Source organism: Eriocheir sinensis, chromosome 16 (assembly GCF_024679095.1).
Source record: "Eriocheir sinensis breed Jianghai 21 chromosome 16, ASM2467909v1, whole genome shotgun sequence".
NCBI lineage: Eukaryota > Metazoa > Arthropoda > Malacostraca > Decapoda > Varunidae > Eriocheir > Eriocheir sinensis.
The window spans coordinates 9,321,701-9,336,274 of NC_066524.1; the positions used below are offsets into that span (position 1 = coordinate 9,321,701).

General features: G+C 42.9%; 1 pseudogene; it reads right to left on the bottom strand.

Moving 5' to 3' along the window:
• The window catches only part of LOC126999245 (RNA-binding protein PNO1-like), a 33,888-nt pseudogene extending 20,060 nt beyond the window's left edge, over window positions 1-13,828 (bottom strand).
• Between the last annotated feature and the right edge of the window lie 746 nt (window positions 13,829-14,574).

A 14,574-nucleotide genomic window follows, 5' to 3' on the forward strand; every position in this document is an offset into this window, starting at 1 on the left:
ATATAGTAGTGGTGTATGTCCCCCAAAAAAAACAGCTCATAGACAGAGGAATTGTACAAAAAGAAGCTGGAAGATACAATAGACTGCCTAAGGAGATTGCTGGAGAAAGAAAAAATTCTGATAAGGTAACTCTTGTTTTACGCGAGTTTGGTTTACGCATTTTTTAAATAACGCGGGGTCCAAAATCAAAATAAATGTTTAATTTACACATTTTTTTCCACTTATACGCGATATTTTATGGAGTGGCCACCAGATGTTTCACGCAACTGGACTCACACGGCGCCGTGGCAGCACGGCCACACAGCTGAGCTCAGTTCTTCCCGCGCGCCACTTGAACAACAATACAGAACCCACGCTGCCACGGCCACGCTTCTCAACAATGGAGGTGTGCAGGTACCGGTACCAGTACTGGTACCAGCTATATGGTACGGTACCGGTACCAGACTGTTTGGTACCATTACCAATACTAGCCAGTCGTTCATGGTGTCTCTCATTTCTTCCTCACATGAGTGAGGCTGAGACTGAGTGCCTGAGTGGATATCTCGGTGATATGGATATTCTCTCTCTCTCTCTCTCTCTCTCTCTCTCTCTCTCTCTCTCTCTCCACTGAATGAAGTGAATATTTATTTTTCGATAGAAACCTACCCCTTGTTTGATTTACATTGTTTTTGATTTACGCGACCTCTTCAAGGACACAATACTCGCGTAAATCGAGAGTTACCTGTAATGGGAGATTTTAATTGTAAGGAAGTGTCGTGGGAAAACTGGTCAACGGAAGGAAGTGAAGCTTCATGGGGGAACAAGGTTTTGGAATTGGTTATAGATAACTTCCTCACACAGTGAGTAGAGGAAAATAAAGATTCAGAGGGGAAGACGAGCCATGTAGATTGGACTTGATAATCACCAGGGAGCCAGATATCATAGAGGAGATGAACTATAAGAGCCCTATAGGGAAGAGCGATCATGTACTTATCGAGTACATATTACAAGAAGGTAGAAAAATCAGGAATGAGGACTACAGGAAAGAATGGTTCAACTTTAATAAGGCAAATTTTGAACAACTTAGGAAGCATGAGGCAGCACAATGGGATACTTTTTTTGAGGCTGACAATGTGGAAGAAAAATGGGCTATCTTTCTATGGATTTATAACGAAGGAGTGGAAAAGTGGGTACCAAGGATGAAAGAAGGCCAGAAATCAAGAGAAGAGTGGTACAATAGAAAGTGTGTACTAGATGCCAAGCAGGAAAAGGAGAAGGCATGGAATAGATGTAAAAAAAATGGGAGGATAGATCTATGGAATGAGTACAAAAGGAAGAGGAATGCATATGAGGCATCTGGTGCTCAAGCGGCGGACAAGCCAATCACCTAGTTTTGAGCTACAGGTCTTCAAAGTCAAGCATAGCAAAAACATAATGAAAAACACACATAGCAATATCATCCTACATCAACAAAAAGTTTTCAGATAGACAATTTCGATGGAATCAGTGTTTGTGTGAAATTGTGTTATTAAAAAAAAACACAAACAAACACCTAAAGATGTTTTTTTATTACTGCATGTTTATCCAATTTAATCCAAACTTGGAAAATTAAAATAACATGATGTAACTAACAGCCACTTTAAATTTTAAGACAAAATTTCCATATTTAAGTGTTTTATGAGTGTTTTACTAGTGCTCTTCCCCCTTAGAGCACCGACAGCCGACTTCATTGGCTGCATTTCCACCAAGCGGATCGAATCAATTCAATTCATGAAGACTCAACACGATTCATGATTCGTCTTGATTCGCCACACTAATTTCAATGTAACCGTTTACACCAGGCGAATCGAATCAATTCAAATCATGACGATTCAGAATCACCGATTGGTTTGGACCCATTTTTTCATCAGTCACGGCGAGTCACCCGAGGAATTAGCACCATGGTAGTGGACGTCCTGATTAGTTTAGTCTTTTAATAATGACTTCATGCACCCAAACACTTTGCTGACGCCTACGCCTACACTGCATAAGCCACAGCAACGCTGCTATATCAGCGACAGCGTGTACGCCCATTCTTGTGAAAGCCAGGCTTGGTACTGCTTTTTGAATGTTGATTTAAACTCAGTCAGTTGGAACTATGCTGATTCAAAATGAATTGAGTCAAATGATTCTTCATGAATTGAATCAATTCGATTCGCTTGGTGAAAATGCAGCCATACACTCTGCAGACTGCCAAAAACAGGCTACTTTCACCACCCTTCTACTGGGCCATAGAGACCAATTTCCTATTTTCACGTTCACAGAGGGTTGCCCAGTGCCTCCATCAAGCAGAAACCAGAAAAAACTCAAAATCTGCCATGTTTGTTTGTTTGCCCCTTGAGCTCTAGATGCCTCATATGTCAAAATAAGAAGAGAAGAAAAGAGGAATTTTGAGAAAAATATTGTGGATAAGTGCAAAGACCAGTCGAAACTGTTTTATAATTTCATAAATGGAAAACTGAAAAATAGAGTTTTATAAGTTCATAAATGGAAAACTGAAAAATAGAGATGAGATCCAGGGAGGACTCCCCTTCTGGCTGCCGACTTGAGAGGTGTCCTGATAACTCCTCGAACCTCCTCATCAATTTCTGCAACATTCGTGGTCTTCGTTCTAACTTTCATTCTGTGGAACACCATCTCTCCTCCTCTAAACCTCACCTTCTCTTCCTCACCAAAACACAGGTTTCTGAGGCTACTGACAGCAACCTCTACTCTGTTCCCTCCTACTATCTCTATCCTAAATTTCAATCTAAAGCTGGATGTTGCGCCTACGTGCGCAACGACATCACTTGCTCTCGTGCCCACGACCTTGACTCTTCTGAATTTTCCATCATCTGGCTAAGACTTCATTGTCATTCTATTACTAAATACATCTGTGCTGTTTATCTCTCACCTAACTCTACTAACTATGTAAAATTCTTTGACTATTTGAATTTTAAAGCGGAGCACATCTTGACTCACTCTCCCTTTGCTGAAATCTCCATCTTGGGAGATTTCAATGTTCACCACCAGCTTTGGCTTTCACCCCCTTTCACTGACCAGCCTGGTGAACAAGCCTACAACTTTACTCTTCTCAACGACCTAGAGCAGTTGGTTCAGCACCCTACACGCATTCCCGACCGTCTTGGACACAGGCCCAACATTCTAGGCCTCTTCCTTACCTCTAATCCTTCTGTTTACTCTGCCAAACTGTTCTCTCCATTGGGCTCCTCCGATCATAACCTTATTTCTGTATCCTGTCCTATCGCTCCTGTACATCCTCTGGACCCACCGAAGAGGCGATGCTTCTGGCATTTTGCTTCAGCTCGGTGGGACGACCTGAGGATGTAATTTTCCGATTTCCCATGGAATGATTACTGCTTCCAGGAGAGAGACCTCTCTGTGTGTGCCCAGCGCATCTCAGAGGTGATTGTCTCTGGAATGGAGGCTTACAATCCACGTTCTTTCTCTACTCCTCATGCTACAAAGCCTTGGTTTAATCATGCTTGTTCTTGTGCTATTAAAGATAGAGAGGCAGCTCACAAAAGGTTCCAGAGTCTTCGAACTCCCGCTAACTATGACCTTTACATTTCAGCCCGGAATCGTGCCAAATCTATTCCCCGACTTACCAAATCTTCTTTTATCAATAGAAACTGTCAACACCTTGCTTCTTCTAATTCTTCCCGTGACTTCTGGCATCTAGCCAAAAATATCTCCTCCAATTTCACTTCTTCCTCTTTCCCTCCTCTCCTTAACCCTGACGGCAGCACTGCCGTCTCATCTGTCTCTAAGGCTGAACTCTTCGCTCAAACTTTCTGTAAGAACTCCACCCTGGACGATTCTGGGCACATTCCTCCTACTCATCCCCCCTCTGACTCCTTTATGCCTGTTATTAAGATTCTTCCAAATGATGTTTTCTATGCCCTCTCTGGCCTCAACTCTCAGAAGGCTTATGGACCTGATGGAGTGCCTCCTATTGTCCTTAAAAACTGTGCTCCCATGTTGACTAACTGCCTGGTCAAACTCTTTCGTCTCTGCCTATCAACATCTACCTTTCCTTCCTGCTGCAAGTATGCCTTTGTACAGCCTGTGCCTAAGAAGGGTGACCGTTCCAATCCCTCAAACTACCGCCCTATAGCTTTACTTTCCTGTCTATCTAAAGCTTTTGAATCAATCCTTAACCGGAAGATTCAAAAGCACCTTTCCACTTCTAACCTTCTATCTGATCGCCAGTATGGGTTCCGCAAGGGGCGTTCTACTGGCTCTCTTAACTGACTCTTGGTCATCCTCTCTTAGCCGTTTCAGTGAAACTTTCTCTGTTGCGCTAGACATATTGAAAGCCTTCGATAGAGTCTGGCACAAGTCTTTGCTTTCTAAATTGCCCTCATTCAGATTCTATCCCTCTCTCTGTTCCTTTATCTCTAGTTTCCTTTCCAGCCGTTCTATCTCTGCTGTGGTAGACGGTCACTGTTCTTCTCATAAACCTAACCTATCAACAGTGGTGTTCCACAGGGCTCTGTCCTATCACCCACTCTCTTCCTGTTATTCATCAATGATCTTCTTTCCATAACAAACTGTCCTGTCCACTCATACGCCGACGACTCCACTCTGCATTATTCAACTTCTTTCAATAGAAGACCATCACAACAGGAAGTACATGACTCCCGACTGGAGGCTGCAGAATGCTTAACTTCAGACCTTGCTATCATTTCCGATTGGGGTAGAAGGAACCTTGTGTCCTTCAATGCCTCAAAAACTCAATTTCTCCACCTATCAACTCGACACAATCTTCCAAACACCTATCCCCTATTCTTCGACAACACTCAGCTATCACCATCTTCAACACTAAACATCCTCGGTCTATCCTTAACTCAAAATCTCAACTGGAAACTTCACATCTCCTCTCTCGCTAAATCAGCTTCCTCGAGGTTGGGCGTTCTGTATCGTCTCCGCCAGTTCTTCTCCCCCACGCAGTTGCTATCCATATACAGGGGCCTTGTCCGCCCTCGTATGGAGTATGCATCTCACGTGTGGGGGGGCTCCACTCACACAGCTCTTCTGGACAGAGTGGAGTCTAAGGCTCTTCGTCTCATCAGCTCTCCTCCTCCTACTGATAGTCTTCTACCTCTTAAATTCCGTCGCGATGTTGCCTCTCTTTCTATCTTCTATCGATATTTCCACACTGACTGCTCTTCTGAACTTGCTAACTGCATGCCTCCCCCCCTCCAGCTGCACACGACTTTCTACTCATGCTCATCCCTATACCGTCCAAACCCTTTATGCAAAAGTTAACCAGCATCTTCACTCTTTCATCCCTCACGCTGGTAAACTCTGGAACAATCTTCCTTCATCTGTATTTCCTCCTGCCTATGACTTGAACTCTTTCAAGAGAAGGGTATCAGGACACCTCTCCTCCCGAAATTGACCTATCTTTCGGCCACCTCTTTTGATTCTTTTTAGGAGCAGCGAGCAGCAGGCTTTTTTTTAGTATTGTTTCCTTTTTTTTTTTGTGCCCTTGAGTTGTAAAAAAAAAAAAAAAAAAAATGGTGAAACTTTTGACAGTACAAGTGAAATAGTAGAAGTGATGAATAATTGTTTCCAAACAGTGTTCACAAGGGAGAGTGAATTTGAAAGTGTAGATGCAGTGCTGGAGGATAGAGTTGGACTGGAAAGGATACAAACATCAACAGATGAAGTTAGAAAATTATCGGAAGAGCTGGATGCGAGGAAATCAGCAGAACCGGATGGTACATCAAATTGGGTGCTAAAAGAATGTATTCAGAATGGAAAAAAATGGATTCAGAGGAGGACGATCTTGTGTAACTAATACGATAAGCTTCTATTCAAGAGTAATTGATATAATACAGGAGAAGGACGGTTGGGCGGATTGCGTGTATCTGGACTTAAAGAAAGCATTTGATAGAGTGCCCCACAAGAGATTAATATGGAAACTTAATCATGTTGGAGGGCTGGGAGGTTCAATGTTGGATTGGATTATAGACTTTTTAACGAAGAGAGAAATGAGAACAGTAATTAGGAACAATAAATCAAGCAGGACGGAAGTGACTAGTGGAGTCCCCCAAGGATCAGTGTTAGCTCCGATTATGTTTGCAATATATATTAATGACATGACAGAAGGGGTGATAAGCTATATGAATATGTTTGCTGATGATGCTAAAATAATGAGGAGGGTGGCTAATGAAGAAGACTGTGTAGCCCTGAGCCAGGATCTAGACAGAATAAGCGAATGGTCACGAAAATGGGAAATGACATTCAATACAGAGAAGTGTAGTGTGATGGAGTTTGGCAAGAGCAGTAGACGAATATCGGGGAACTACTCTCTGAGTAATGAAAGAATCATGAAAAAAACAGAGGAAAAATATCTGGGAGTGACAATAACAGACAAGTTATCCTTTGGAGAGTATATAGATCGAATAACTGGGGAAACATACAATCTTCTTAGAAACATAAAAGCAGCATTTACAAATCTAGATTAAGAAATGGTGAAGAAACTAATAACATCGATGATACGTCCGAGACTGGAATATTCTGCATTAGTGTGGTCACCTAGATTGAAGAAAGAAATTAGAAAGTTGGAAAGAATACAGAGAGCTGCGACTAAACTACCGGAAACTCTGAGAGAACATACTTATGAAGAAAGACTGGAGAAATTGGGACTAACAACATTGGAAAGAAGAAAAGAGAGAGGGGACCTAAAAGCATTATACAGGATACAAGAGGGATTGGAGAAATTGGACAGGGAAGACTTAGTGGTACGTGACAACCTTTCCCCCTATTAGTCCGAGTTAGCAAGGCTTAACAGTATATATATATATATATATATATATATATATATATATATATATATATCTATATATATATATATATATATATATATATATATATATATATAGATTTTTTTAGGATTTTTTAATTTCCCGACAAGCAGGAAATTTAAAAATCCTAAAAGATCTTCTATGACAATCCGTATAAAACCGAAGCCGAACTATTGGAAACCGTACTATTTGAGGGACGACTGTATATATATATATATATTTTTTTTTTTTTTACACGTGGGCTATGGTGCCGGTAGACTATCCAACTGGGCCTGATGGTCGGTCTCGAGCCCGCCATGGTGCAGGCAACTGTTTATAGTGGCGCCATTTTAATTATCTCATGCTTCCTGCCCCGGAGCTCAATTTTTTTCCTCCTGTACTCCCTTGTTATCTCAAAAACATACCTTGGAAAAAGGAAGAAAACAGGAAAAGAGAACGGGTCGTTTTAAAGCCACAGATAAAGCCCTACGATTGGCTGAGCTCTGAAAACACACTTGTGATTCGCTGGGAGTCCGATGACGTCATCACCGGCGCTCACCCGGTCAGAGGCCTCGCTGCCTGGTTGGTCGCCTCCCATCACACGTGGGCAAACTTGCTCAAGCAGAAGCGGCCGTAGCTGCGTTTTACATACGTGCGAGTCTTTGTCTACTCATCTGCTGTGCGCTACGTATTTTATTTCAATTTAATATTATTTTAATATGTTCTTATTAATACTTTCCTAATTTTTTAATATTGTTTACAATTTTTTTAAGCTAGAAAATGCTTCTTTAACTGCAAAATAAGTAAAATAATAAATATATTAAAATACCTCTATACCGCAAAATCCCGCGATATAGCGAGAAATCCGCGATACGAAACTAAATATTTACAATTTTTAAATCCGTGATACAGCGAGACCGCGATATGTGAACAGCGATATGGCGAGGGATTACTGTGTATATATATAACCAGCTTGCACAAGGTATTCTGAACTGCCACAGGGCTTCCCTGTGAGACTGTTTTTCTTTATTAGGTTACTTTATTCTCATTCATTGGAAATAAAACTGCATCGCTTCTCATACTTAGCCTACGTAATTGATCCATATAAAACAAAATGCCTCTCATGCTTAGCCTACGAAATTGATCCATATCAAAGATAATTATTTCTTCTTCCATGCATAGCCTACGAAATTGATCCATATCAAAGATAATTATTTCTTCTTCCATGCATAGCCTACGAAATTGATCCATATCAAAGATAATTATTTCTTCTTCCATGCATAGCCTACGAAATTGATCCATATCAAAGATAATTATTTCTTCTTCCATGCTTAGCTTGCGTAATTGATCCATATCAAAGATAATTATTTCTTCTTCCATGCTTAGCCTGCGTAATTGATCCATATAAGAACATATAAGAACGTAAAAAGTCTGCAGGAGACTGGTTTGCCTATACAAGGCAGCTTTCATTTCTTTCCTTTCCTTTCCTTTTTCATGCTTAGCCTACGACATTGATCCAAATAAAAAATATGCTTTATTCGTTCATGCTTAGCCTACGTACTTGATCCATATCAAATAAAAGGCTTTCCTCTTTCATGCTTAGCCTCTGGAATTTGACCATATCGAAGAAAATGATTTCCTCTTTCATGATTAGCCTACGACACTGATCCATATCAAAGAAATATACTTTCTTTTTTATGCTTAGCCTACGTAATTAATCCATATCAAAGAAAAAAACTTTCCATTTTTCCATGTTGCCGGGGAGGGAGGCGGTATTCATCATTCATGTCATTAGAAAGGGATGAAGTGCACTCTCACATCACTGGCGGTGAGAGACTGCGGGTTACGGGTAGCTGGGTTCGGGTTGAGCGGCGCGTGTGATTCGTTGTGTGAGAGGCAGTGTTACCAATGTACAGAATGCCTTCCTTCTGAATTCCTAACAAATTGTTATTTTTTCCCATCTTCTGCTTCTTTTTATGCCTGAACGTTTAATGTCATTGTGTGTATAACTATATTTACAATGTAACAGAGAAGAGACAGTGAGTAAACTAATGAATTCAGTGACCCTACAGGCTTCCCATACAAATGTCTTTATCACTCTTGACAGACGACAAACTAATGACAAGATATGCATGACTAAGATAAAAAATGAAACACGAGACTCTATGCTAACTAGGAAAAAAAGATTCGAAGGTGTACAAGGCTCAGCAGTTTTATAGAAGCAATGTAAAAATCGCGCTTCCAAGAGGCGTACAGCATGTTCCCGGAGAAGCCGCCTGCGAGGCGTACCGCAGTTTACGGGTTAAGTCATCTGTCCTCAGACGAATTTGAACATTTCTCATCTCTGGCAACCCTTTGATCCCCCACTCCTATAGCCTCCTGCTGATATTCTTTTTCTTTTTTTTAGGTGATGCTTGTAGCGCCAGTAGGCTCTCTTGAGAGACCTTTTTGGACCATGTTTTGGATGGCCCCATCCCATTTATGGCACAGGCAAATATTATTTAGAATGGTCAGGGGGGGTCATGGTGGGCGAAGCCCCCCCCATTAGCAGGTCATAAAGTTCAGCTGGAGTGGTTTAACCCTTTCCTTGCTAAGCGCTCACAACGAGACTATCCCTTCAGGCGCGCTCGGGCACCCCAGCGGGGGAAGGGGATCTCTTTTAACCGCTGTATCTCGAAAACTATTCATCGCAGCTACAAAACAAAAACACCATTGGAAAGAGGAGGCCAAGATCTATAAGATTCAGTTATGTAAGCCTCTCCTGCAGATGTACAGGCACATTCAGGGGGTATTATTTGCTGTGAGTGCGACTGGCGCTCAGAGCGAGCTTTTAGCACCACCAGCAAGTGATGCTAGTGCTCGCTCTTTTAGCTTCTGCATCTCAAAAACTATTCATCACAGCTAAAAAACAAAAACACCATCGGAAAGAGGAGGCCAAAAGCTAAAGGATTTGGTAATGTAAGTGAATGTACAGGTACGTTCAGGGGATGCTGCCTGTGAAGACGTACATTTACACGTGCGCAACGGTCAGCCGTAAGGCAACTACTGAGTTAGATCTTTTGATGATAGGGTGCTGGCAGGGCAGTATTGCTAACTGCAAAATTTACAACTATTTGGTGAAAATATCAGTCATGTGATAGGTGAAGCTATGCAAAAGTGCCACTAAATTGGCCAACAACATCCACCAGTTGCTCGTCCGTGGATTTTCCACGCTAGGCTGATATGATTTTCCACCAAAGTTCGTGGAAAACCCACTGAATTGGCAATGCTGTGGTGTGAGAAATAGTGTTGGAACGGTTTACAGTTAAAGCACCCCACTGCCGATGCGCCCCAACTTTTGCGGCGCATCGACTCATAACTGAGTCAAGGCACCCCAACTATATAAATATTCATTTTAATGCTGGGTTGTAAAATCTCAAAACCCATGTTAAATTCCTTATGTTCTAAGCGTATTTTCTCTCTTACTTGTGAGCCGATTTCTTTCATTTAAAAAGCATTTTAATCAGGAAGGATGGGAGATTAACGTTTGCTATCGGTAAGTTTTCTACAATAGTAAAAAAAAATTTTTTAACCAGGTAGCAGCGGGGATCATGTTTCTTAATGGTCCCCCCAAGCGAGAAAAATGAGAAAAAATCACCCCTCACACAAACCATTTCATAATATATATCCAAGCATTTGTTATCAGATTATGTATCATCTATTTTGGGGGGTTTATATCATGGCACAAATTTGGCCCGTCACTGCTACATGATGAAGCCACAAATTTGGCCCGTTGCTGCTACCGGGCTAAAGTTCGATGAAATAATAAAAAAAAATTGACATAAATTGGGTAATTATTGAGAATCACTACGTGCCTCCAATATTGCTCTCATGGCATTACTAACCTTTCCAAGCCATCGCATACTGTTGTGTTACTCTAGTTTTACCGGCGGATCAAACATGTACTGCGTCTACAAGTGATGATAGGAAGTAACAGTTTTTGTGGCGGTGGATTGGGAGGTGCAGTGTTACCAACGATCCAACGCTTGGTTAGCGATTATGCATGTGAGACCAGGTCCACCACGCGTGGTTATTTTTTTTTAGAACACGCACCTTTACCCAAAGGGTTTTGTGAAGGTTTGGGCCGGGTATAGTATAAGGTTAAGGTGCGTGTTACATAAAAAAAATAAATAAATAAATAACCACGTGTGGTGGACCTGGTCTCACATGCATGGGCTAATCACTAACTAAGTGTACCATTGCTAAACGGATCGTTGGCAACACTGCTCAACTCCCAATGTCCGCTGCCGCCATCAAAACAAATGTATGTATATGCCTTTTCACTACCTACCTCCATTGCTAACCACCCTAAAACAGGTGGCGGTATTTGTCCGCCTCTTTTTACTAATGTATTATATGTAAGCAAAGTGTTTTGTGAAGGTTTGGAAGAAAATAGACCAAAATTAAGGCACCGGCATTATTATTATTATTATTTTTTTTTTTTTACTTATTTATTTATTTTTTTGTTACGTGTACGCCTATAGTGCCGGTAGGCTTACTGAGGGGCCTGGATGGTAGTCGGCCACAGCCCGTCATGGCGCAGGCAAGTGTTTATAGTGGCGCCTTATTCTTAACCTTTACCACTTTTTCTTTACTTTTAAGTTTTTCCGCCTTCATATTATGGTTAAGGGACATGTATTTCGTCCCTTAAGTATGATATGGAGGCATAATATCATATTTTGGAGGCGCGTAGTGATTCTCAATAATTACCTAAATATTTATATAGCTGGGGCGCCATGGTTCACCCCGGGGCACCTCGACTCAGTCACGAGTCAATGCGCCCCAAAAGTTGGGGCGCTTCGACCTGCTACCATTGGAACACTCTCATGCACGGGAAATTTGAGTGCGACTGGAGCTCCCAGCGAGCGTTTAGCACCACCGGCAAGTTCCGCTAGTGCTGGCTGCGATCGTTTAGCAACGAAAGGGTTAAATATGCTCCCCCACCCAAAAAACCCCGACTTCCTGCAGGTCCCCCAAGATCATTGGGGGAAGGGTATTAATTCGGCTTTTCCTTTACTTTTAAATACCTCCACCTTCATATTATGGTTAAGGGACATGTATTTAGTCCCTTAACCATAATATGGAGGCGTAATATCGTATTTTGGAGGCGCAGAGTGATTCTCCGCAATTACCTCTGCCTCGACCCCCTGGATGTTAAGCTCTCCCTCCCAGCCCCCCCATTGCGCCCGCAAGAAACCCACCAACTTTAAAAAATCGCTGTCAGCATAATAAGTAATTTGCGGTGGGTATATATGGGGTTCAAATTACTCAGAATGAGAAGCTCTATCTGATGAAAATAGTAAGAAAAGGGATAATATTTACAAAACCCTAGCCACCTCTGGCAAAGTTAATACTTTTTTTTTTTTTTTTTACGTCGTGGCCTATTGCGCCGGTAGACTTCTTCCCGGTGGATCCTGATGGTCAGTCCAAGGCTTCGTCCCAGTGGGTCCTGATGGTCGGCCCAGCCCGTTCTGGAGCAGGCGAGTGTTTATAGTGGGGCCATCTTGCACTGGCTTATGCTGCCCTCCAGGAGCTCATCTTTAATCCTAGAATCTAGAGTCCGGGTTTATAGGTGGTCTTCTGGACAGCATGTGGGTAGTTTTAAGCCACTCGGCGGCGGCTGAAAAATCCCAGCTTGGTGGCACCGGTCGGGGATTGAACTCGCGTCCTCCTGAACGTGCGGCCGTCTTGCTATCCGTTCAGTCACAGCCTACCCATGGATTTCTTTTTGGTCCCTGAATGCAGTGCAGTAACAAGTGACTTCCGGGAAGGAGAAAGAATCCAACTCAGGGACTATTTATTGTTGAAAATAGGGGATTCTTTCTCCTTTCCGGAAGTCACTTGGGTTAAGATTCGTTTTAGGTCCGTGCCAGTATCTCATTACCTACCTTATGAAACATCAGTAGCTCTTCTTATATCTTTTCTACAAACCTTCAGTAGTCATGGAAATGCTTTCAAAATCCAATTCAAGGACTTCTTTTTAATCTTGAAAATAGGGGATAATGTTTAAAGCACGTCGCTTCCTCTGGCAGCGCGACGCTGCAGCCGGTGTTGCAGAAATACCTCCTCGCTGAAATAAGTCACATATACATGAGGGGGGGGTCCAGGGGGGGGCGTAGCCCCCCTGGTTAGAAGGGGGTGTCGAGGGGCGCAGCCCCCCCGTTAGTAGGTCGTAAGGTTCGGTTGGAGTAGTTTAAATATGCTCCCGACCCTAAGCCCTCTCTTGCGGCTATTGGCGGCTGCAGCGTCGCCAGCGGCCGGCAGAGGAGGCGACGCGCTTTCGTAAGCATTATCCCCTATTTTCAAGAGTAAAAAAAAAGTCCTTGAATTGGATTTTCAAAGCGTTTCCATGACTGTTGAAGGTTTGTAGAAAAGATATATGAAGAGATACTGATGTTTCATAAAGTAGATTATGAGATACTGGCACGGACCTAATACGAATCTTTACCGTCACTTGTGACTGCACTGCAATCAGGGACCAAAATGAAACCCATGATGTATGTATTAACTTTGCCAGAGGTGGCTAGGGTTTCGTAAACATTCCCCAAGAAAAGCCATGTTGAGACTGCTAAAAGACCGAAATAATACCCTATATACAACAAGGGGACGAGACTCGACGCCACAGCCCCACCAGCTAAGAAAACCAGGCAGAAGAACGCACCCCCAGACCACCGGCACCTCTGGACACACACAAACTTGCCTTCGGGGAGCTGCTGCCTGTGACGGCTGGAGGACTGTACACGCCGTCTCCTCTTGACCCGTATCGCCTTGTGTCGCCTCGCAGGTCCTCCTCCTCTTGACCGTCTCTACGACTTATTCACACGTATTGCTCTCCAATGGCGTTAGGCTGTGTATCTTCCCTCGCCGTGACGCGCCGCTGCAGTGTGTGTGTGTGTGTGGTGGCGTGTGCCTCCCTGAGTCCCTGTGTTTACACCCTGACGTGCCCCACGTGCTGCACAGTGTTACCAAGTGGGAGGGACCAGTGTTGCCAGATCAGACTAATCAAAAGTAGCACAAGGGCTCCCTAAAAGTAGCAAATTCACAGAGAAAGTACCCCAAATACGTACTGTTCACACACACACACACACACACACACACACACACACACACTAATGTTCTAATTCTAAAGTCTATGACATGAATCAAGACAGGCAGCGACTTTTGGACTCGAGGGTCCGAGGGAAGCCAGTCAGCCATTGTCGGCGAGCCGTGATGTAGACACGTATGAAACCACAGAGTTATATAACTCTGTGTATGAAACGTATAATATAGTCACAGGCGGCACTGCGGCAGCCAACCATTCATTACCTCATTTTTTTAGTCAGTAATTAATGTTATTGTTATGCCGGACGTGTTTTACTTGGGTTCCGTGTCGCCGTCAGGAGACTCCGTGGGGGGGAGATATGTAAACACTTTGCACAGTTTCTGTAGTTTAATATTCTTCCTTAATAGTACACTTCACTCTGACTCTTCACTTACCACTAGCTTACTATGACTGGGACTAGCACTCTCTCGCCCTCTTCTCCTTTATATATCCAGAACAGTACAGTCTAGAATGTTACAGTATATTTTAGATCATACAAGAACATGTAGCAAAAATATATGCGAGTATGCCTTGTTCCCCGCCCCCTTGCTCGTTTCTCCGGGAGCCTTCTAGAGGCCTATGGTCGCCGGGGGAAGCTTCCAGCACAACACTATCCCCCCCTCTTAATTGTGATCGTCC